At 48.6% G+C, this 23,620-nt stretch overlaps 1 protein-coding gene across 8 annotated transcripts in view; it reads right to left on the reverse strand.

Annotated features, from left to right (window-relative positions):
• The window catches only part of ARNT2 (aryl hydrocarbon receptor nuclear translocator 2), a 916,564-nt gene that overhangs the window by 567,674 nt on the left and 325,270 nt on the right, over window positions 1-23,620 (reverse strand). The window lies entirely within an intron of this gene.

Below are 23,620 nucleotides of genomic sequence, written 5' to 3' on the forward strand. Positions count from 1 at the left end.
TACTTTGTTTCGCACTAAATTGTGAACATTAAGCAACAACCTAGACCATGAAGGGTGAAACATGCTTTTTAAAGAACACTTAAGTGCATGTTTTTCAGAACGTGGTGCGAGGGAGGATCGTGATTTAAGTGAAATGTGTAAAGAGGACAAAATCGTGAGGAAACAGTTTTTTTCTTTAACTGATTTTGTAACTTTTGAGCTTTAAGAGTACAATAGTTATTTTTTAGCGTGGTCCATAGGCGTGTCTCATGTAATAAACAACAAATGCATACATTTATACATACAAACAGAGGGGCTTTGGATCAGCCTTCTTCACCCACAGGTCTGTTCAACTATATTTCATGTTTTGATTCCACCAACCCCAGCATACAACATGAGGCAATGGGTCAACCCATGGCAGCTATTGAATCTCTTGCACTGTGACCATGTGTACACTCACCTAAAACGAAGTGCACTTCAGCGCCAGGACTAGTATGCCAATACCTAACTTTGCCAACAGTTTTTTTCTTTCCATTTATCCCTTTTTTCTTTTTTTGTCATCCTTGCTTAATCATCCACTACGTCTGCAGTTACAGTAATTGAAAGGCAACAGTGCCTCATATTGCATCACAAACATTTTCCTGCCATGTGCATTTAAACTAAAAAAGTTTTCTGTACCTGCTCCAAGTAAACCTGCCTGTCATGGAACACTCTCACTGTTATATTAAAATGATATGTGGTGGTTAATTATTTTATTGTTTAGGCACAGGCATGTTTTACTGCTTCTCTTATTTATTGAGGGATATGCTTGCAATCTATACAAATTAAAAAAATATTCTTTGTGCCAGCTTTCCCAGGCCAGACCTATTTGCTTTGCCTACTCGTCACTTTTTGCATCGATTCTTTGGCTTTCCACCTATGGAGAAGTAGCCGTTACCTTGTAGGTCATTGTTACTTGGAGCAGCCCAGTCGCAGCCCAAGTAACTATGCGTTAGCCAGGCACACGTGCCAACCGCTTTGAAAAGGTTTGGAGTGTGCGTGCACCAGCCGCTGTGAAAGCCGTCTCGGTGCTACGCCTGTTGAAAAAGCCTTTGTCCGCCACTGCAATGCTTATTAATGTGCAGCGAAGATAATGTCATGCAAACATCGCACGCTCTTCCTTCGGCCAATGGTCAGAGGTTCTCACCCCAGACACGAGCTGCAAGCAAAGGATGTCTGCATGTAAATATTACATCGGGGAAAGGAACACCCACCTTTTCACACAGCGACTAGGCAGGGGCGGCCTTAGGCATGTGCAAGCTGTGCACCTGCACAGGGCCACCAAACCCCAGGGGCCCCAGGGGCCGCCACGCCATAAGAAATCCTTAATGAACAAGTTACTTACCTTCGGTAACGCTTTTTCTGGTAGATACAATATCTGCCTGTGGATTCCTCACCTTGTGAATATCCCCCTTGCGTCAGCAACATTCGGAAATTCTTTTTGTAGCTTCGCGTGGACGCGGACGTCACAGAGACACGGCTCCGCTCGCGACTCCGCTGACGTCACCGATGCCTACAATAGGCCCACGCCGGCGTGATGACATCAGTTCCGCCCTTTTTTCCGTGCCTTCGAGGCACACGGACGGACCGATGACAGTAGAAATGTACCCAATATACACAGCATAGAAATAAAAGCAACACACACAGTGTGAAGCAAATGCAAATAAACATATTACAATAAAACAATCCATTAGAGATACTCTGGCAAAGAAGAGTGGACAACGGGGAGGCGGGTGGGTCAGTGAGGAATCCACAGGCAGATATTGTATCTACCAGAAAAAGCGTTACCGAAGGTAAGTAACTTGTTCTTCTGATAGATACATCTGCCGTGTGGATTCCTCACCTTGTGAATAGAGTCCCAGAGCAGTCCCCACTCCCGGAGGAGGGTGTCCACTCTTCTAGTCCAGGAAATCCTGAAGAACAGAGCGCGCAAAATGACCGTCCCTCCTCACTTCGGTATCCAAGCAGTAGTGCTTCGCGAAAGTGTGGAGGGAAGACCAAGTTGCGGCCCTACAAATATCCTCTACAGGCACACCTCTAGCCAATGCAGAGGTCGAAGACTTAGCCCTAGTCGAATGAGCTCTTATGCCCTCTGGTGGTTCCTTACCGGCCAAAGAGTATCAGATCTTAATGCAGAGGACGATCCATCTCGACAAAGTCCTCTTATGGACCGCTCTTCCCTTCTTGCAGCCAGCAAAGCCAATAAAGAGCTGGTCGTCCATGCGACAGTCTCTAGTTCTGTCCAAATAAAAAGACACCGCCCTTTTGGGGTCCAGACGGTGTAACCTCTCCTCCTCCTTGGAAGGGTGAGGGGGAGGATAAAAGGAAGGGAGGGTGACGGATTGACCAAGGTGGAAAGAAGACACCACCTTCGGCAGAAAAGCAGCCCTGGTCCTTAGAACCATTCGATCAGCATGAATGGACAGGAATGGGGGCTTGGAACTAAGAGCTTGAAGCTCACTTACCCTCCTTGCCGAAGTTATCGCAACGAGGAAAACAGTTTTGAAAGTCAGGAGCCTCATGGTACATTTATGAAGAGGCTCGAAAGGAGCACCCATTAAAAATGTCAGAACTAGATTCAAATCCCACTGAGGCACAATAAAAGGGACAGGAGGGAACTTATTAACAAGGCCCTTCAAAAACCTCAAAACTATAGGAGATTTAAACAGAGAAGGCTGGTCAGGCAAACAAATAAACGCCGACAGCGCTGACAGATAACCCTTCACTGTGGCAACAGCAAGCCCCTGCTGTGCCAGAGAAAGGGCAAACTGGAGAACATCAGATAAATGGGCCCTCAAAGGGTCTATGGACTTCTCCCTGCACCAAATAAACTTAGACCACCTATAAGAATAGATGGACTTAGTGGAGTCACGCCTGGCTGACAAAATGACATCCACCACATCGTGAGGGAGAGAAAAAGAAATCAGGTTGCCCCGTTCAATCTCCAGGCATGAAGGTGTAAGGTCTGGAGGTGGGGGTGTAGAACCTGCCCCTCCCACTGAGAGAGGAGATCTGCCCTGTGAGGGAGAGGGAGCGGCGGGTGAGAGGAGAGGTGGAGAAGGTCCGAGTACCACACCCTTCTTGGCCAATCCGGGGCAATCAATATGACTCGGGCCCGGTCTTGGCGAATTTTCCTCAGAACCCGAGGAATCAAGGGTATGGGAGGAAACGCGTAAAGGAGTTGCGAGCTCCAACTCAACTGAAACGCATCCCCCAAGGCTCCCTGCATCGGAAACTGGAGGCTGCAGAATGACAGGCAGTGAGCATTCTCGTGAGTGGCGAACAGGTCCACCCGAGGAGTCCCCCACATCCGAAAGATGTCGTGAACTACCTCTGGATGGAGCCTCCACTCGTGATCGGCAGAGAACTGCCGACTGAGACTGTCTGCACAAACGTTCTGAACTCCGGCCAGATGATTTGCCATCAGACAAATCTGATGGTCCTGAACCCAGGACCAGAGACGCAGAGCCTCTCTGCAGAGACACCGCGACCCTACTCCTCCCTGTTTGTTGATGTACCACATCGCGGTCGTGTTGTCCGTTAGGACTTGGACCGACTGACCGCGAAGGGAAGGGAGGAAGGCCTTGAGCGCCAGACGTATTGCCCGCAATTCCAGAAGGTTGATGTGAAACAACCTTTCCTCTGGAGACCAAAGACCTTTGACCTCCAGGTCCCCCAGATGAGCACCCCACCCGAGGGTGGACGCGTCCGATATTACTGTGGCAACCGAAGGAGGTAGTTGAAAAGGCTTTCCTTGAGACAGATTGCCTTCCACACTCCACCAAGACAGATCCGCTGCAGTTTCTCTGGAGATCTTCACTGACTCCCTGAGATCTCCGTTGTGCTGATACCACTGCCTGCGGAGGCACCACTGGAGTGCCCTCATGTGCCAGCGTGCATGGTTGACCAACAGGATGCATGAAGCCATCAGACCGAGCAGGGGAAGGACCTTCAGGACTGGAACAACCGCTCCAGGGAAAAACAAAGGAATCATTTCCTGAATGTCGCGAATCCTTTGAGGGGGAGGGAATACGCGACATACAGTAGTGTCCAGTACCGCACCTTTGAACAGGTTGTGCTGTGAGGGCACCAGGTGAGATTTGGGTACATTTATCGAAAAACCCAACCTGTGCAACAACTGAGTTGTCTCCTGCAGATGATGGAGCACCTTCTCCGGCGACTCCGCTTTGATCAGCCAGTCGTCTAGATACGGAACCACATGTATCCCCGATCTTCTGAGATGAGCTGCCACCACCGCCATCACCTTGGTGAAGACTCGAGGCGCAGTAGTAAGACCAAACGGAAGAACCACAAACTGGTAGTGTTGTGACCCCACCGTAAAACGGAGATACTTCCTGTGCGACTTCAGGATGGGAATATGAAAATACGCATCCTGCAAGTCGATTGACACCATCCAGTCTTCTTCCAGCAGCGCTTGAAGAACCTGTGCAAGAGTGAGCATCTTGAACTTTTCCTGTTTCAGGTAAAGGTTCAAGATCCTGAGATCCAGGATAGGCCGAAGCCTGCCATCTTTCTTGGGGATCAGGAAATACCGGCAGTAGCACCCCTGACCCCTTTCCTGCTCTGGAACCACCTCTATCGCACCTTTTTTGAAAAGAGCCAGGACTTCCTCCTGCAGGCGAAGCAGGTGGTCCTCCGAACAATAACCCTGGCAAGGAGGGTAATTGGGAGGGAATTCCCGGAAAGGAAGTGCATACCCATTCCCTACAAGATTGAGAACCCAAAGATCCGATGTAATTAATTCCCAATCTTGTAGGAAATGAGTAAGCCGACCCCCCACTGGGCCCACATGATCCGGAATGGCGGATCTAGGGCTGCTTTGCTGCATTGGCTGGGGGCTGGGAAAGAGAGGAGGAGGAGGAGGAGGTGGATTGACGACCTCTAGGGCGGGATCTTTGTCTGCCCCTGTACGACTTGTACAGCGTATTTTGTTGCTGCTGAGGCTGCTGTTGGGAAGGTCTGTAAGAGCGAAATGAAGATCTTCCGAACCCCCTGAAGCGTTTACCAGTAGTTCCTCTGGACTGAAGACCCAAGGACTTTGCAGTGGCCCTACTGTCCTTAAAACGTTCCAAGGCAACATCAGCCTTCTTGCCAAACAATCCTGAGCCATCAAAAGGCAAGTCCAACAATGCAGACTGGACGTCCGCAGAGAACTCTGATGACTTAAGCCAGGCAGCCCTCCTGGTGGCCACAGATGAACCCATGACCCTTGCCACCGAATCAGCAGTGTCCAGGCCACTCTGAATCACCTGTCTCGCAGCTGCTTGAGTGTCTGAAATCACCTCCTGAAAATCCTTCCGGTCATCTTCAGGAATTTTTGGAACTAGCTGCTTGACAGAATCCATCAAGGCATGCATATACCTCCCCATCAGGCACGTTGCATTGGTTGACTTTAAAGCCATACTGGCTGATGAGAAGACCTTCCTGGCACCCTGATCTTGCTTCCTGGATTCCTTGTCCCCAGGAACCTGTGGGAAAGCTCCAGCAGATTTCTTAGAGCAAGCAGCCTGCACCACCAAACTCTCAGGCAAGGGATGAATAGATAAAAACGCAGGGTCCTCAGGTGCCACTCTGTACCTCCTCGCAACTGTTCTTGATACTACAGGAGCAGACAAAGGCTTCTTCCAAACCTCATAGATGGGCTCAGTCAAGGCCTCGTTGAATGGTAACACAGGCTCAACTATTGACGAGGGAGAATGAAGAACCTCAGTCAAGATGTTAGGATTATAGTCAGCAGTAGGAAGAGTAATGTTCAAAAGGCTCGCTGCTTTTTTAATAACAGTGTGATAAGGCACCACATCCTTTGATGTCACATTAGAAACTGAAGCCAACTCCCATTCAGGTGACAGTTCAAGCCCACTGACCTCACACAAATCCTCAAAAGGATCCTCAGAATCCCGTAACTCTCCTTCTTCAGTATCTGAATACTGATACCTATCTTCTTCCAGGAGTCTCTGAGCCCTTCTCCGAGACCTTTCCTTCACAACCGAAGCCAACGGGTTCGGAATCGACTCCGACGGCGCCGGAGCCGGCGTCGAACCCGATGTCGGACGAGGCTTCTCAGCTCGAGGTCGAACAGAATCTTGCCTCGGAGTCGTAGGCATCGGCGTCGATGTGACTGGCGTCGACGGGGTCGGGGTCGGCGTCGAGCGCTTCGGCGTCGACGACACCGGAGGTGTCGGAAAATGCCAATGCGGTGGTATAGCCGGCATAAAAGGCATGAAGGGCGCAGGGGTTTAAGCTTGGGGAACACCCAAGTTGAACGCCATAGGACCCGTGGGACCAACAGGTGCACCAGACGGGAACATTGCCCTAGAATAGACACCAAACATGGCGTTCAGAAACTGAGATGGATCCTGACCTGGAGCTGGAAACTCAGGATAAGAATCTCTGGGTCGTTCCTGAGGAGGCGGAGTCGAGACGACGTCGACCTCTTCAACGAGTCCTGGAACCGGGGTCGACGAACCCGCAGGCACCGGAACCTCGACTTCACCAGCCCCCTGCTCCTCACCTTCATCCTCCTGACCAGAAGGATTGGATGGAACTGGAGAATGGACCTGCTCCTGTGATTCGGGCGAACCTGGTTGTGAAGCCTCACCAACAGAGACATGCTCCGACTCCGAAACCACCACCTCTTTACTCAGGAGCTTAACCTGGGACTTCGGTCTCGAACCAGAGTCTTTTCCGGAGCGATGACGTGACTTGTGGCTCATCTTCTTGTGCTTCTTCCTCGAAGTCTTCGAAGCGTGAGCTGAAGACGACTCCGAGCGAGACCTCGATCGAGACCTCGACCGACGAGTACGAGACTTCGAAGATTTCTTTTCCTTCTTACTCTTAAGCTTAGCCACAAGGAGTTTCGCCTCTCTCTCTCTCAGCGCCTTCGAAGTCATCTTCTTGCAGCAAGCACAGTACTCGACGTCATGGGCGGAGCTTAAACACCAGACACAGCAGTCATGTGGATCGGTGATGGACATAGTCTTGCCACATTCGCCGAAAGCCTTGAAACCAGTCTTCTTCGACGACATCTCGAAGAATCTGAAGTTATACAGAATAACGGGTAAATAGTAACAAAGTTACTGAAAAGCTACAGCACGATCCCTGAAAACCGTTAGCGTCGACGACGCGGAAAAAAGGGAACTGATGTCATCACGCCGGCGTGGGCCTATTGTAGGCGTCGGTGACGTCAGCGGAGTCGCGAGCGGAGCCGTGTCTCTGTGACGTCCGCGTCCACGCGAAGCTACAAAAAGAATTTCCGAATGTTGCTGACGCAAGGGGGATATTCACAAGGTGAGGAATCCACACGGCAGATGTATCTATCAGAAATAATAATTCTCTGAGGATGGATACATATTTGCGTGGCAGCCACTGGCAGGGATTTGGCGGCCTCTGGCTCTGTAACACCTTCCTGAGCTCTGGGGGGGGAGGGGGTCTCTGCCCCGCCCGGACCTCCTCTCCCGGGGCCCATACCTACTCTCCCTGCCCAGGGCCGCCATGAGCCTAGAGCCGCCCCTGGACTAGGAAAGCGACGATGCTCAGCCTTACCTCAGGCTGAGACAGCACGCACCCAGCAGATGGACCCCCTTCAATATTGGTAGTAACTAAGTATCCCTTGGACTCTCCTTCAGGATGACTGGTCAGGCCCAGAATTGGTCCTCTCTTCTGCCCTATAACTTGGCCGAGACACCAGGCCCTATTTCTCCTCCCTGCCCCCGCTTACCAATAGGACGAATTATGTGATGAAGACCATTTCCTCGTTAGTGTCATTTTGTGCCAATGCCAGCTTTGAGTCTGTAGGCTTCTGGTGAGAGGCTGGCATATTCTGTGCCATTCTACACAGTCTTTACCGATTAACATAAGTAACAGGCAGGGTAAGCTTTACATCTACAGCACAAGGGTGTCTACTGAAATACTGAAACCGATCCAGTGAATCAAGACGCTTCGCAGACTCGGCTTACTCTCACGCCACCGACAAATTCAAGACATGAGAGTGAAGAAAGGAAGGTTAGTAGCATTGAATCAGTCACAGGAAACGCCTTCAGTACTGACAGTGTTGCTAAGAAAATATCCACGAGGCACAGGTTATAATTAGACAAAGCCCAGAAGTCCATCCTAACATAGGCTAGTCAAGTGATACCTGGCTGTGGCACACGTGCATGAGGACGCCTTGTGCGCTCTTCAACAACTTGACATTTCTTATCGGGAGGGACCCATGACCAGACCCTTATCTGGATCCTCTAGTCTAGATGCAATTAATAGAAAGACAAAGGATACACTATCCATACAATTCCAAAAGGAATCTTGGGGACACAAAAATATGGTTTGGGCACTGGGTAGCAAATGCACCGTTCCCACAACCACATTTGATTTCAAATGTAGGTCTTTAAATATTCTGTTACTTGTAATTAACACAATCTATTCATATCGTGGTCACGAGCCATCACGTGAATTGTTTACAAAACAGCAAAATAAACCCCGAGGCAGTGACATATTTTTTGACATTTTGTGTGAAAATGTTGCCCGATGTAAAAATAACAGCCTCTGACTGGAAGTCCTGAGACTCAGGCTATGTCCTAATCCTCTCGTGGAAAGATCTTGAAGGCATGCACCCAAATCTTAAAGAGAGACATCTGCAGTCTTTAGGTAAGTGAAAACCTGCGGATGGGGATAGTCAATCTACCATAGTAGAGATGACTTGACTTGATTTGTAATAAAAAGGTTGTTGTCGAGGAAGCCTCGAGACAGTACCCTCTGCACATCTCATTCTTCTTGCAGAGGTGCCCAATAAAGGTGGCACTAGAGGATTAATGTGTGTTTGAGGACAACATCCCACCTGTAGGCACCTACTGATATTGGTTTCATTTGCTAAAAATTCTGGATGTGCTTTGCAGGTAGTGGCAGTGCTCATCCCAAGGATACTCCTTACCTTCTCTCATGCATAGGAGTGAACCCAGAAAATGAATCCTGGTAGATGAAAAGGAATCCTGGTAGATGGCGAGAGAGAGACTTTTGCAGGGTTGAGTTAGGCCTTGTCTGCACAAGAACAGCAGACCAGTGGATATGGGATCTACTCTCTCAAACCATGATCTCCTTTTAACAAGCCTTTTATCTATGTACTGGAAAACTTCCTAACCATTACATCTTAAGAGCAGAGCCAGGGGGTGTGTCTTGGCCACGATCGAACATGGCCGTATTGTAGGAGAGCTCTGCTAAAGCAGGGAGCTGACTCAGTAATCCGTCCTTCATCCAGACCTAACATCTGGCGGCGATGTAAAGAATAGTGTTGACAGGCGTGATTGCCCTGGGGTGAAATCAAATTCAGAGAACCGACAGAGCCCATACAAATTGGTGTTGAGTGAGTGGTGGCTATGGTGGGTGGCTGCCTGCAGGAAAGGCGGTGTTTCACAGCCGGGAAAACGAGTTGTCCGAGAGGAGAATCGAGACATCCCACACCTAAAGGCCCTGGGTGGCTAAGGGAGAATCCGGGATCTGCATCTTTGGCTTTGGTGGGCTGCTCAATGTACTCTTGAGGCTCCTGTGCCTTCGATCTGTGGGTCCCCTTGAGCGTGGCCTTTGCTCCAGTGGGCTACCCTGCTTGCTCGGGGCTTTCTCTGACTCTCCTGCACTTGGTGAATCTCTTGGACCTTGCTGGTCCCGACACTGCACCTTCTCTTTTTTCCATGTCTGTTGCTGCTGCCAAGGATAGTTGGTGCTCTCGCCGGACACCAACCCCCTGGTTCTCGACTTCCGACGTGGGACAGCTCGTGAACAGCTCCTGGTCCTCCACAGTGTCTCCTGGTCAACACAGCTCCAGCGACAAGGTCACCGTCAACCCTCCAGCATCTTCTGTCATCGGTGGTCATGTTCCGTGCCTCCTGGTTACTCCAGAGTGGCATAGACTCTGTCCCCTCTGCTTGCAGGTACTCCTCTTCAAGAATCAACTCTTGGATTCAACCGGAATCTTTCACCTACTTCGCCAGCAGCATCTTCACTGAAGTCCTCCATGGTGGTCTACAGCGGTTTCTCACATTACTTTGCACATATGCACCCGGCTTCCCTGATGTAGGTATCCTGGTTCCGGGGGTATTAACAGGTGGGGTGACTCTCCACCCTTCCATCCACCCTTCCATCCAAACACAGGGTTTTTTCAAGGTCCTTTGGAAAGGGTCCTTCCTGAAAACTGCAACTGCGTTTTCACCATTGACTTGCATAGAGTACGGGGCTGTGTTTCCACTTTGCACATGACCTCTGTGGGGTACCTTGGGTGGCTCCTTGGCTCTTCTAAGTATTCTGGGATAAGTCTCAACTTCGGTCACAGTTCGTATTCCACTTTATTAGTATATGGTTTGGTCTCCTCCCTAGAGATCACTGTGTATTTGTGCTACTTACCTGTTCTACTATTGTGTGTATTGTGATTACATCTCCGGTTAGGAGATATACCAATGTGTTAGTGAGTGTTTATAATAAATACCTATTTTTATAACTACACTGTGTGGTTCTTTTTCCTTTAACCTACACTATATAATTAGTACTGGTAAAACAAGCTGCGTTAAAACTCCTTCTGGACTACGTCTGAAGGCTGCTCTCCACAGCTACCACTTACTGCTTTCAAAGGTTGTCAGAGACCACTACAATCACCGTAAGAGTTATCTGGATTAATGCAGGGTGCTTCACTTAAATAAGTGTGCACCGGAGGAGGAGCCACGCTAGCAACCAAGATGGCCGCGTAGGCTCCCGGCTCCGCCGACCTCTGCCTCCCGCCGGAATATCCTGTCATTTATCCTGTCTTTGCGCCCAGCCGCAATGTGTATGAACCTGCCGTGAGATTCATGGTGCTATCCCGAGATATCTACTTGCTCGGCTGACAAAGGTATGTTGAGTGGAAGTTTGCGGCCTAGATCTGCCCGGAAACCGGGGTCTCGAGTGCTGGCCCATCCGGGTTTCAGTTGAACAACATCGGCTGTGGTGGTGTGATTGGGTCCGGTCTACCGGAGTGGAAAAAGGAAATTTCTCTTTTGCTTTTTCGGATGCATGCGGATGACGGTTGGCTGCCTTGGTGAGGATCGGAGGAGGGGTGACAGCCCAACGCTAACAGTTGTGGAAGGGGGCCCTGCCCGGTGACCCGGTAAAGGGCCTGCTGGTGTTCGCTGGGTTTGGTTCTCCGACTGCGGTGGCAGCCCCAGGATATCATCGAAACAATATATAAGTCTCCCTCTGCACTCAACCGTTTCCTATTTGCCCGTTACCCTCTGAGTGATCGTGCCGCTGGGGGAAGCGATCATGATCGTTACCGATCCAAGAGTGGTTGAACAGACTGTGAGTGAACAGTCGCTGCAAACTGTGTTGGCGGCCATTGGGTCACTTCAAGTGTACATTGAAGACCGCATTCAGATGACGATGGAGCGCTTGGTTGAGATGTTACGAATCGCACCGGACCCTACACCATTACAAGAAACAGCGACAACAGAGACACCCAATATGGCCACTCTGATGAAGAAAGTAGACCCCCCATTGTGTGTGGTATCGGAGCCTTTGACCAGTGTTTTGAAAGATGAACACAAGTTCAATGCCACCAATGGATTGTTAAGCATACAATCGTTGCCGACTATGGAAGGACTAATTGATGTTCCCACCCCAGAAACTTCTGATGAGAATTGTTATTGGAATGACACTGCTTCACTTCCCTATGTATCGGAGCCGCTAAGATGGCGGACTAAACAACGCTGGGAGTTCACAACGGGGAAGGGAGTCTCTGGACCTGATGACGTTCACGGCACTCTCGTTCAACTACTTTGTCTTGCATCGAGTTCTATTATATTTTACTCGGACTGTCCTGCGGAAGAGGTGGCTTATCAGGAGGGGACTCATGTGTCTGATCAGAAGGGGCAAGGATGAGATCGCAAGACTGGGTTTGACTCAAGTATCGATGGGCACAGGATTTGCTAAACTTATGCTATAGTAAGGCTGGGCGGTGTTTGAAGATCCCCTTGTCAAGACCCATATTTGTTGACTGATTGATTTTTTTACTTCAATTTGGGGGTCCTTGGTTCTGGCGGGGGGAGGGGGGACCGGGAGCCTGTACGGATATGCCCTCCTCCACTTCTCTTCTCTACTTCAGTAGATTTCTTCTTTTAGAACTTAGTTAGTTGGGGCGACAGGCACGCTGCTACTGGGGGTTAGGCGATAGCCGTTTGCAGGGGGGCAGGGTGGGGTGATGGGTTTATTGTTTTCTTTCTGTTATCGCCCATATGTTTTTTTCTCTTTTTCAAATTTTTTCGCACTCTTTCCTTTACTCGTAATATTGGCGAAATATCCTGATGTTGATCCTTAACCTCTAGTATCTGTTTGCCATGATTCTCCTGCAGTTTTGATTTTATGGGTGTGAAGGTTTTGAGGGTCCGCAACTAAACGTTAACCGGTTATACTGATGTAATTTTATTTTGTGCTTAATAGTGCGAGCCTCTCGAATATCCTTGCTGTTCCACGACTATCCTGTTTTTATGTACCAATTCACCCTGTCATTATTGGATGTATGTATGGCACCAGATATGTCTGTTTATTTCTTGCTTTAAATAATAAAAAGATTTATAAAAAAAATAATAAGTGTGCGCCAGGTACTAAGTTAGCCTCCTACAAGGACTATATATGGAACTATGTTACTCTACATTTGCCAGACGTATCTACCCAAGATGGCCAGTGAATTAGTAGCGTGGACTTGAGTAGTAGCGAAGGGGGAGACTCTACCAATAGGCAACCATGTAACAACTTTCTCTGTTTACTCTGCAGGAGCACCAGGAGTGTCTCTGGGCTACTTGAGTGACAACAGAACATGCATTTGCATGTCTGGTCAAGTAATTCAGAGTGTTATCAAGTGCCCTGTATTTCTACTTTTCAAGCCCAGGCATTGTCACTTGAAGAAAGAACACATTAAGCTTAAGCTTCTTTCCCATTCAACCAAATATATACACAATGGTATTGGCTTTGGATGCCTTTCTGGGGACATCTCTGAAATCACATAAAAAGCAGCCTTCTTGCTGTATTTGCTTGCGAAAGTTAAATCTCTTACACGCTATCTCAATTAAGGCACAAGTTGACATCATCAGGCAGGGGAATCCACCAGCGGCAGCTAAACATCCTTTGGTGGGTAAGTGATGTAATCAACCTACTCTTGGCATTTGTTAAGAGGGGCTGCGTCAAAAATGTTTCCTTCCTCACTGTTATCATCCCCTACAGAATCTGGGACATTATGATGGGATGGCAAATCAAGAAGAAAAGGTAGCAACTGAGGTTGCCGCTGTTGGGGAAAGCAGAGGAGCATGTGGCACACTTGGCTTAGCTATGTGTGCGGGGGGTTATGTTGAGACCACGCCAGTCGGGTTGTTGGCACTGTTGTGGGCTGCATATTGAAGGGGACCTGGTTTAATGATCCACCATCATGTATTGAAGCTCTTGCAATGAATCAACTGGCACCTGCCTCAGAGGTGGTTCACTGTAACTGCTATCATAGTACTCATTTTCATAATAAAGATCGTACTGACTGTTGAGGTAACAGATGGCGGTACTCCCATGCACAACCTTCCTCCTCTGATTGATCGGTTGACACATGGGCTTGTGGCAAATACTGGTCGTCTGGATCGCGTTTACTGTGACTTAACATGTACATCAAAAGGGCTGTAACCTAGTCCAAAGGAGCATTCATTGCTAGCCTCTCCTCCATCCTCTTCTTCCTGTCTCTGGTCCAGCAGCAGGAAGCAGCAGGGAGCACCCAGGCTACCTTGAACCAATCACAACACTGCAGCGTTGTGATTGGTCTGAGCGCCGTTGAGTGGCGCTCAGATAGTGAATGGGAGGCTGGCATGTTCCTCACCAGGTTGTGCATTACAGTGGGGAAGTTGCAAAGTACACATCACTATTGGGCCGGCCAAGCAGTCATGTGTACTTAGGGAGTGCAAACCACTCCTCCCCCTGCTCTGACGAGGCCGGCCATGCCCCAAGAGCCACAGACTACACTAGAAAAACGAAAATGATAATAAATATGTTATTACCATTTTATTTTTCCTTTTGAGCAGTGGGGCGATGCTCCTCCGTCTTAGAGGAGGAGCCGCTACTGGGAAAAGGAAAGTTTCGCCATTTTTGTGCAGGGCTTAGGTTTCTTGCAGTTAGCTGGTGTAACCTGAAGTGTTGCTTCAAAGGCAACACAGAGAGACACTTTGATACCCTCATGCAATACTGATGTCCTTTTGGAGCAGATTCTTCAATTACTCTCCCATTTCCCCGATTTGTGAACTGATCTACTTGTCTATCTAAAACAGTCTCAAATCTAGAGATCTGCATAATGGTCAACAACAATCAGCTGTTGGGCTTTACGTCTGGGGGTGTGGTCTGCCTAGAAAGCAAATTACATCAGCAAGCTGGGGTGGTGCTTATATGAGGCTCCACACACCACTTCCAGAGAAAAGTAAGCACAAAGTCAAAGTTTCGGGATCCAGTCGGACACCTGTGAGAGTATTCAAAAGGTGACCAATCTACAGTGAGAAGCATCTGTCAGAACATGAAGCATTTTGATAGCAAGGTTAAGGGAGAAGCTAATACTTTAGGAGGACAGTGCGCAGGAGACTTAAAGAGGCAGCAGACCACAGCATGCATGCTGACTCCTTGCATGCTGCAGAAGTAAGCAAGGTCAAACGTCCAACTCCTCTCTCCCTTCCTCCGTCTCCGGAATATGAATCCTTCAGCTATCATTACTGACGCTCTTTCTTCTATCCAAATAAGGTATTCATTGTTTTTTTTTTGAAAACCTTTATTGTGCTTTAAATCAGAACAAATACGGGCCTACAACCTTCCGGCCGGCCACGAAAACATTTGTGCATCATTGCAGCGTTACGGCGACACAGTAATATCTGTCGTTTCAAGCAAGCATTACATGGAGTACACTGTACTTATCGCATTACCATGTCTCAGGATCGGTGAAGATTAATTTTAAGGTTTTCATCGCAACAATTAAGATCAGGTCGTACTTCTCCGCACTGGTTTAAACAAGAAGAAAAAACTAGGGCCATGTAGGTGGGACTCAACAGTGAACACTCGGATCGATCAGTGCTGCTTGCAACAAGTGGGTCCCCACCAGAGGACGGTCACACAGTATGTACACCCCTAAGGAGGACGCAACATACCCAACCAACTCCGCGCCACCACCCATCCCCCAGTCTGCCTAACACGGGCCTAGGAAAAGATTACATAAGAACAAAAGGCACCATAGAAAATAACACCAACTAAAATGTACCCCCCCACCCTACACACATGCAGAGGCTACGGCCTGCCCCCCCCCCCTAGCAGAGTGTTTTATCTCCCCAAAAAACCCGAAATGTAGCAAGAGAAGAGAAATTAAGAAGAAGAAAGAAAAGAGAAATGTAAGAGAAAGAGAGACATAATTCACATAAGTCCAGGGAGGGAAAGAAGAGTGTACCACCCAACTACTCCCAGAAAGGGGAAAGGGGAAAGCGGGGAGGAGCCCACCCAACAACCAAGCTCCCGGTCTCCCTCGCCGCCATTATATCCTGCGCCATGTACAACACAATGTCAAAAACTGTATGTCCGGCGAACCCGAATCAATAATACCCAGTACCTCAACACAGCCCAAGTCATCCCCCCCGCATACGAAGTGGACATCAGGAGAGATCATCAGCGACATATAGCAATCAACAGGACATTAGAGATTAATCAGCCAGTAGTGCAAAATGTGTGCCAGTCCAGGTCTCCGCCAGCCGATCCAACCAAAGCGACAACAATCCTACCATCACCCCTGTCCGGACCGGCAGAAGTGTTCCAGGCCTGTCCATCACTGCGAGTCACCTGCGACCGGGACAAAGGGGCAAAATGGCCGCTCACGAAGGAAGGGATCAATGAGAACGCCTCGTGTCGCAGGGTTCCAATACCAGATGTAGTGTGCCGCAGCAGTGCCAGTGAGAAATGCAGCTAGGGTAGCAGTTGGCAAGGAAAGTAAAAAACTGGGTTCCGATAGACAGCTCACGGGCAGAATCACAGTTTCCAAAGTGATGGGCGTCTCCGCAACTGTATCCTCGTTGAAGAGCAGACATGTTACATTGTAACTGTGAGGACGCCGCACCACCGTCCCTTCACTCGGCAACCTCGCTTCCCGTCCAGGAGGGAGCAGGGGCGGCGGAAAATACTCCAGCCGGGACTGCCCCGTGGTAGTCATCGCCTCATCAAGTCTCCGGGCCAGCATCCGGGCAGTGCTCCTCATATCCACCCTCAACGCCACTAGGGCAGCCAGGACATCACCACGGGTCGGGTCACTCAGTTGCAAGCGCCGGACCTCACTATCCCGCTGCTCCCCCGGTACTTTCAATGGCACAGGAGCATATGGGCACTCAAGCACACTGTAGTCAGGGTCAGCCCGCTGCTCCGCAGGAAGAACAGGCGCCATGTTCACCACCACTGCAGGCAATTAGTAGCGAGACGGGGGTGTCCAAATAAGCCAGGATGTAAAAATACAGCCACCGGGGGGGGCTCCGAGCACAAATCGGGAACTGCACAGGGAGAGGCCCTCCACGTTGCTTGTGAGAACCGGCCGTCCACTGCGGGAAGACGCCTCAAAATGGAGTCTGTCCGTTCCTCATCAGAGTGGCAAAGGAGAGCAAGTCACGGGAGCCTTCAGCTTCTTCCACGACATAGTCAGCACAGAGGGGAGACCGATCCGGATGAAAGGGTCCGACTCCGGTCGCGTGGCCAGTGCAGTACACCCCCGTGGGCATCAGCGGTACCCCAGCTCGTCTTCCCGTCCACGTCCCTCGGCGTCCAGCGGCAGCCAGCAACACAGGGACCCGGAGAAGCGCTGGATGTCGAAGAAAACACCGGAACTGCTGCCAAACCCGCCGGCAAAGGTATCGGGAGAACGCCAGTTTCTGCAGCGCCGGTATCCCTCGGTGTTAGAGCGGCGCAGGTCAGGAGAAGTGAGCAGGACTGTTGAAAGAAGCCAGGCGGCTCGCGGAGCCGGGAGCTCAAGCGTCCGTCCCGTCCGCCATCTTGGCTCCTCCTCCCAGGTATTCATTGTTTGGCTTCATCCTAGTTGGCACCATTCTTCGGCCTCTCTTTTATCTCTGGACCCCTTCTATTTTCCTCTAAGCACACCACTATTCTTCACAACCTCAAGAAACCTTTTCTCAACTCCTCCCTGGTCATCAAATTTCAGCTTTTTTTTAATCAGTTCTCTATAAACTCCTAAAGTGGACGGTCTTTATCAGCTTTCTAGCTTTTCCTGATTAAAAACAAAATCTCTTCTCTACCCCACTCTAATCTGGACTCCCATCTGTTCACTCTGTCATGAATTTTTTAACCTCCTCTCATCATGGTAAGCAATCCTTCAAACTTATTCTCTAAGATCCCCTTTTCAGTTTTTATCATGGTGAATACATTTATACTCATCTTTACTCCCCCGTCTACATATAGCTCTTCCCAGGTTTTTTTTTTTTTTTGTTCCTCATCTCAACCATGGCTGAACCATCAGAGCCGTGGGCTCGAAAGAGTGTGACTTGGAAGACTAAAATGCTGTCTCAGTACATGACTGGTAGGGGTCGGTCGTTTAAGAGGGAGCGCCAAGACCCTACAGCTAGATTAGCTTAACGCTAAGTCACAACCCCTTTAACAATATAAGATGGAACTTGCCATTAGCCAAATTACACCACCGCCTATGCCACAATTGACCTTAGGTATGAAGGACAGATGTGAATAAGCAAAAAGGAGTTCGACATGGCTTTGTAATCATAGGAACTGGGGGAAAAAAAAACAAAAAAAAAAACAGTTTCTACTTATTGAGACCAATCGCGTTTCAACCAAAAAGCTCTTTTTTCTGGTTTACCTCCTCTAGATAAATCTAGTTTCGATATAGAAAGCATGGAGGAACTCCAATCTTGTAGTGTCGGGGGGGGGGGAGGCCTCTTTCCAACGCTTACAAATCTCTTGTCGAGCCACCAAAATTGAGTAGAACAAAAGGTTATTATTTGCACTACGCTTTTTGTCGTTTACTCCAAAGATTACAAGGCCTAGATCTATATTCACCATGGTGCCTGTAGAAGATGTTAGTCTGTTGCTTATTGACTGCCAGTAAGATGTTAAATGTGGGCAATCGTGAAACATATGTGCATCTGAGGCTTCGACTTGTCCACACCGAGGGCAGGCCACTGGTGTACCAGGTGAGAATTTGGAACACCTCTGAGGCGAATAATAAGCCTTATGGAGGGTAAACATTACAAAAGGGGGTTGAACCCATGCAGTCACGGGGACCTGGGCGTTGTGTAGTAAATGTAAAGAAGGGGTCCCCGTGAAGAGAACGTTTGAACACACAAGAACACACTTATAAGTGTAAATGAAGATAAGAAGTTGATTCTAAAGAGAAGGTTGTAGTTTATTCAACAACACTGCATTTAGATTTAATAAAGCATTTTTACAATCACTTTAAGAAGAGTGAGAAATTCGAAAATTGAAAAAGCCCCAAGTTGGGAAGGGAAGGGAAGAGGGAAAAGGTGCTCAAGGGCTGTGAAAAGGTAAGGGAAAGTACACAGACTTAAACAAGATGTAAATAAATACAAGAGTCAAATCAGGAATTGGAAATTATTCCAAAATCCAAACAGCCTATATGAATTGAGGCAATTATTGAAAACACAGTTCATCTGAGGACATTCTACGGTCACATTTACAGTTTAGTGTAATCCAGGGGATGTGCCGGACGTCCAAGGGTTAAGAGTCGTCGACGTTTCGACCCCTATTAGTAGGCTAAATTAAGTCCTTTGCCGGGGTCTTCATCAGGACCGTTATAGTGAGGGAAGGGACGAAGTGGGGCCGTCCTATTTGTAATAGGAAAGAACCAATGCAGTAGATAATCCAATTGATGTACTGCTCCCAATGGGAAGGTAACTGATTCCGAGAAGACTGTAAACTTTAGTGTAGTCAGACTAACTCCTTGGAGATAGTTGCCACGACAATGTGGTCGATGTGCTGGTCTACTGCAGAACTAACTGGCAAATCCATTGAATACTTCAGTTCCTGATTTCTTCGTTGCTTGGTTGACAGCGGAGGCTCCAGAAGGTTCCTTGAATGGGCCGTGCTCAAGAATTGACTGGAAGTGAATTCGGGATCTGCCGTTGCTGACCCTTTTTTGCCAGTTAGTTCTGCAGTAGACCAGCACATCGACCACATTGTCGTGGCAACTATTTCTCTAGTTTTACTACACTAAAGTTTACAGTCTTCTCGGAATCAGTTTCCTTCCCATTGGGAGCAGTACATCAATTGGATTATCTACTGCATTGGTTCTTTCCTATTACAAATAGGACGGCCCCACTTCGTCCCTTCCCTCACTATAACGGTCCTGATGAAGACCCCGGCAAAGGACTTAATTTAGCCTACTAATAGGGGTCAAAACGTCGACGACTCTTAACCCTTGGACGTCCGGCACATCCCCTGGATTACACTAAACTGTAAATGTGACCGTAGAATGTCCTCAGATGAACTGTGTTTTCAATAATTGCCTCAATTCATATAGGCTGTTTGGTTTTTGGAATAATTTCCAATTCCTGATTTGACTCTTGTATTTATTTACATCTTGTTTAAGTCTGTGTACTTTCCCTTACCTTTTCACAGCCCTTGAGCACCTTTTCCCTCTTCCCTTCCCTTCCCAACTTGGGGCTTTTTCAATTTTCGAATTTCTCACTCTTCTTAAAGTGATTGTAAAAATGCTTTATTAAATCTAAATGCAGTGTTGTTGAATAAACTACAACCTTCTCTTTAGAATCAACTTCTTATCTTCATTTAAACTTATAAGTGTGTTCTTGTGTGTTCAAACGTTCTCTTCACGGGGACCCCTTCTTTACATTTACTACTTATGGAGGGTAAAGGCGCCGTAGGGAGAAGGGGGGTCTGGCTGGCCCCGATATCCAAATCTATGCCTGGGCATTTCAGTTGGCACATGCTCGAAACCTATTTAAAACTCCAAATGATCAGGGCATCGGCCTTATGTTTTCTACACTACTAAAATGTGAAGGTTTAAATCAAACAGGATTTTTATTCAAGTTTGGAGATCCAAAATTTTTTAAGAAAATTCAGTTGAAGATACTACAGGGCCTAGCAAGAACCTGGTACAACCTTAGAACTACTACCAAAATAGGCTACTATTCCAACGGTTCTCCTATATGGGATCTTCCAGCTCCACCTGAATGGACTAAAGATGCATTGATAAGCCCGCTAAAAGAAGCTGGGATTTCGACTTGGGGAGATCTCTTTTTTGAAGGGGAAATGTACTCCTGGGAACATCTAATGAGTAGGATAGGCTCAAACTTATCAAGACTCAAATTTCTCCAGATCTCTAGTTGGGCGGCAGCACAAAAATCTGACTCCACTCGCCAACTCATCCCTTCATTGGGTGGTATCAGCCAACTAGAATCCTCCATACTTGACAATGCCCTAAAAACCAAAGAGGTTTCCCATTTCTACAATTTAATCTTAGAGGAAATATTCCACCTTCCAGATCATCTTTGGGGTCGTCTATTGCCGATAACTAATCTGCATGGACTATGGGAAATATCCTTTACCGTGTTATGGGATATTGTAAAACCAGCAGGGCTGCGAAGAAACCACTTCTTTACGCTCTTCCCAGGTTTTGTACTTTAATTGTCTTCTTCTCATCTCTCTGGCACTTGGCGCACTCCCATTTCCTCTTCTCTCTTGGTAATATTACTTTTCCTCCATACTTGTACTTCCAGCTTACTCTCTTCCACCCCTTTCATCTAGCTTTACCTCTCTTATTCTACTCCTTTCTCATCTAACATTTCCATGTCTGCTTCTTTGGCTCCTTTCTATCTTCTTTTTTACTTTCTTACCATTATCTACCAAAGAGCCTTACAAGCAATATTCAATAAAGATCACCAAGGTAAACCTAGGGGTTTACTTACTGAAGATAACCAAAGGAAAAAACAGGCTTTCCTCATTGAAGACCACTAGAGCAAACTCTTGACTTTTCTAATTGAGGAGCATGTATGGCAATGCCTATACAGATATCACTGAAGATCACAGAAACAAACCCCAGTCTTTGCTCAATAAAAACAAAGCATGACATGTAAAATAGTGCCATTTCTTACCAAAAATCACCAGGAATATCCAGAATTCACACTTAGTAGACAGCACAGAAAACCATAGTGAGTAGTAGCAAGACAAACTTCATTTAACTCACTGAAAATTCTAAATTCAAACTGCATACCTGACTCACTGAAAATCTCCAGGAAACAAAACAAGCATTTGCAATGCAATGGTCTCGGCATCATTAATGGTAGAGCTATTGGCATTGCTCATGACATTTTTTTTTTCTTTAAATCACAAATAAACGGCATTGTCATTAACATTGCCAATACACAGCACCCTTTCTCACTGCTCCATCAGGATTCAAGCAAGCCGGGCCGAAGACGGCTGAAATGCCAGAAACCGGTCCCCGGTAGCTTGTTTCCTTTCTGGTGAAGAATTGGCTTGGTAGTTTAGTCTGCCCTGTTCCCATGATGCACTGGGCCAGGGACAGACTGATTTGCATATAGCCAGGTTCTGAGCTGGGATGGGGCAGTGACACAGTGCCTCATCAAAGACTCGGCAAATGCTTTAAGAAAAATGACACTAGATCCCAGATTCGGTCAGAACAGTTAACACTCGAGGAAGGAAAAAAAGTATTTTAAAACAAGAAACACCACCGAGGGGGGTCATGGCTTGGCGCCAATGAAGATGGCGCCTTAAGACAGGAGCTCCACCAGAGTCGCGACAAAAGCCCCTAAATATCTGCATATTTTCTGTTGCAGACGAGGCTACCATCATTGCAGTACCTGCGGAGCGCATGCCGCACTGAATGATATGCAGATTGTATGCTTTTGCCCTCGCCTCCTCTCCTAATCACGGCGCACTCCGAGGTAAGGCCAAAGCGAGACACGGTGGAAGTAGGCGCACTAGAATACACACCTCGCCCAAGTGTAGATCCACGGGAGGAAATAGGACAAGCTGCTCGCAGGAGTGACTCCAATTGATACCGCCGCTCCCTATATACCTTACCCGGAGGCCACTGATCTGAGGTGGTCCACAAACAAAGCCGGCGGCTCCAGGAGGGACGAAGACCTGCCTGGCTCCCGTCATCGGGTGCCCCCTCTCCTTCCCACCTGACTTCGGAGCGGCGTGGCGAACCCTGCACCACCAAGACAAAGCAGCCACCGTAATAGGGGTAAGGAATCGCATTCACCCCTCCCCGATCAACCCACCCTTTACCCTGGGCAGCAGTGCGACCCGGCTGCCACCCACTGAACTGGAGGCCCACACAGGTTCAGGGACCGGGCAGACCTCTTGCAAGGCGCTTTCCAGGCGAGATAAAACCAAGGCGGACACAGGCAGTATTAGACAAAGTGCTCCACATTAACAAGCACCGCCAACTGGGGACCGGTGGTTTTGGTGTCCCACCCCACTTATTACAAAAAACCTCGGGACTGAGCCAACATTGTGAGAGTTGGGAATCAGTGCTACACTGGGGCTGGAGCCTCGACGATCTTGCAGCCTTGAGACTTGAGACTTGGAACTAGTGATCACCGCCCCTATGCCGGGGGCAAGCTCCGGACCAGTAAAGTACCCAATGCCCAACTACTGCCAAGGCCAAACCATTGTGAATCACAGTCATTTACAAAACACAGAGGGTGGTTCCACCGGATGCTGGGCACCTGCTACACTATCGGCTCCTAGCATGGGGATAACTTCTGGGACTGCCTGATTCTGCTGGAACAGCCCAACCAAGGGGACCATACCTCAGATAATTAATACGCCACAGTGGCTGCTATAAACACTCCTAACCACCGGCATCTTCTGTGGGGCGGCGGCTGGTCCATCCTGCTAGATAGGTGTACGTTGTGCACTTACACGGTCTGCCAGTCATCACGCGAACGATCTGCTCCTGATACGCAGTTACTTAACCTTTCCCCATGATGAAACCCAAGTGAGGTCCCCCGGTACAGACTAACAAGCTGGACGAGTCCTGAATAAGATACTTGTACCATTAAATGACGAGACGATGAGCCCGCCCCCCCCCCTAGCTACGCGGCTGGCCCCGTGTTTATTTCCTCTGCGGGGCTGTGGAGGAAGCACAAAGCACGCCCCCTTCTGCGTGACCCTCCTATGATGGGCTGGCTGAGAATGAAAGTCTTACCATTGTTCGCTACGGCGCGCGCACTCCTGAAAACGAAAGCTATGGTGGGGGCGGGACTTCCGCCTTGTGCGCGAAGCCCGCACCCACGAGTGTCTGGCCCGAGGAGCAGTGGTTGAGGCTGCAGATCTCCGGAGTGGCGGTAAGTGCCCTTACTTGTAGAGGGGGGGGGGGGGGGGGGTGCGCTTGTGTGTGTATATGTATGTGTGCGATGGGGGGCCTTGGTGCACGTGTGTGTGTGCTTGTGCGCGCGTGTATGTGTGTGTGTGTGTGTGTGTGTGTCCGGGGGTGTGTGTCTATGTATGTGCGTGCGTGGGCGCTGGGGGAATTGTCAGAAGAGGTGCGGCGTAGAGT

Source organism: Lissotriton vulgaris, chromosome 2_1, assembly GCF_964263255.1.
Source record: "Lissotriton vulgaris chromosome 2_1, aLisVul1.2, whole genome shotgun sequence".
Taxonomy (NCBI): Eukaryota; Metazoa; Chordata; class Amphibia; order Caudata; family Salamandridae; genus Lissotriton; species Lissotriton vulgaris.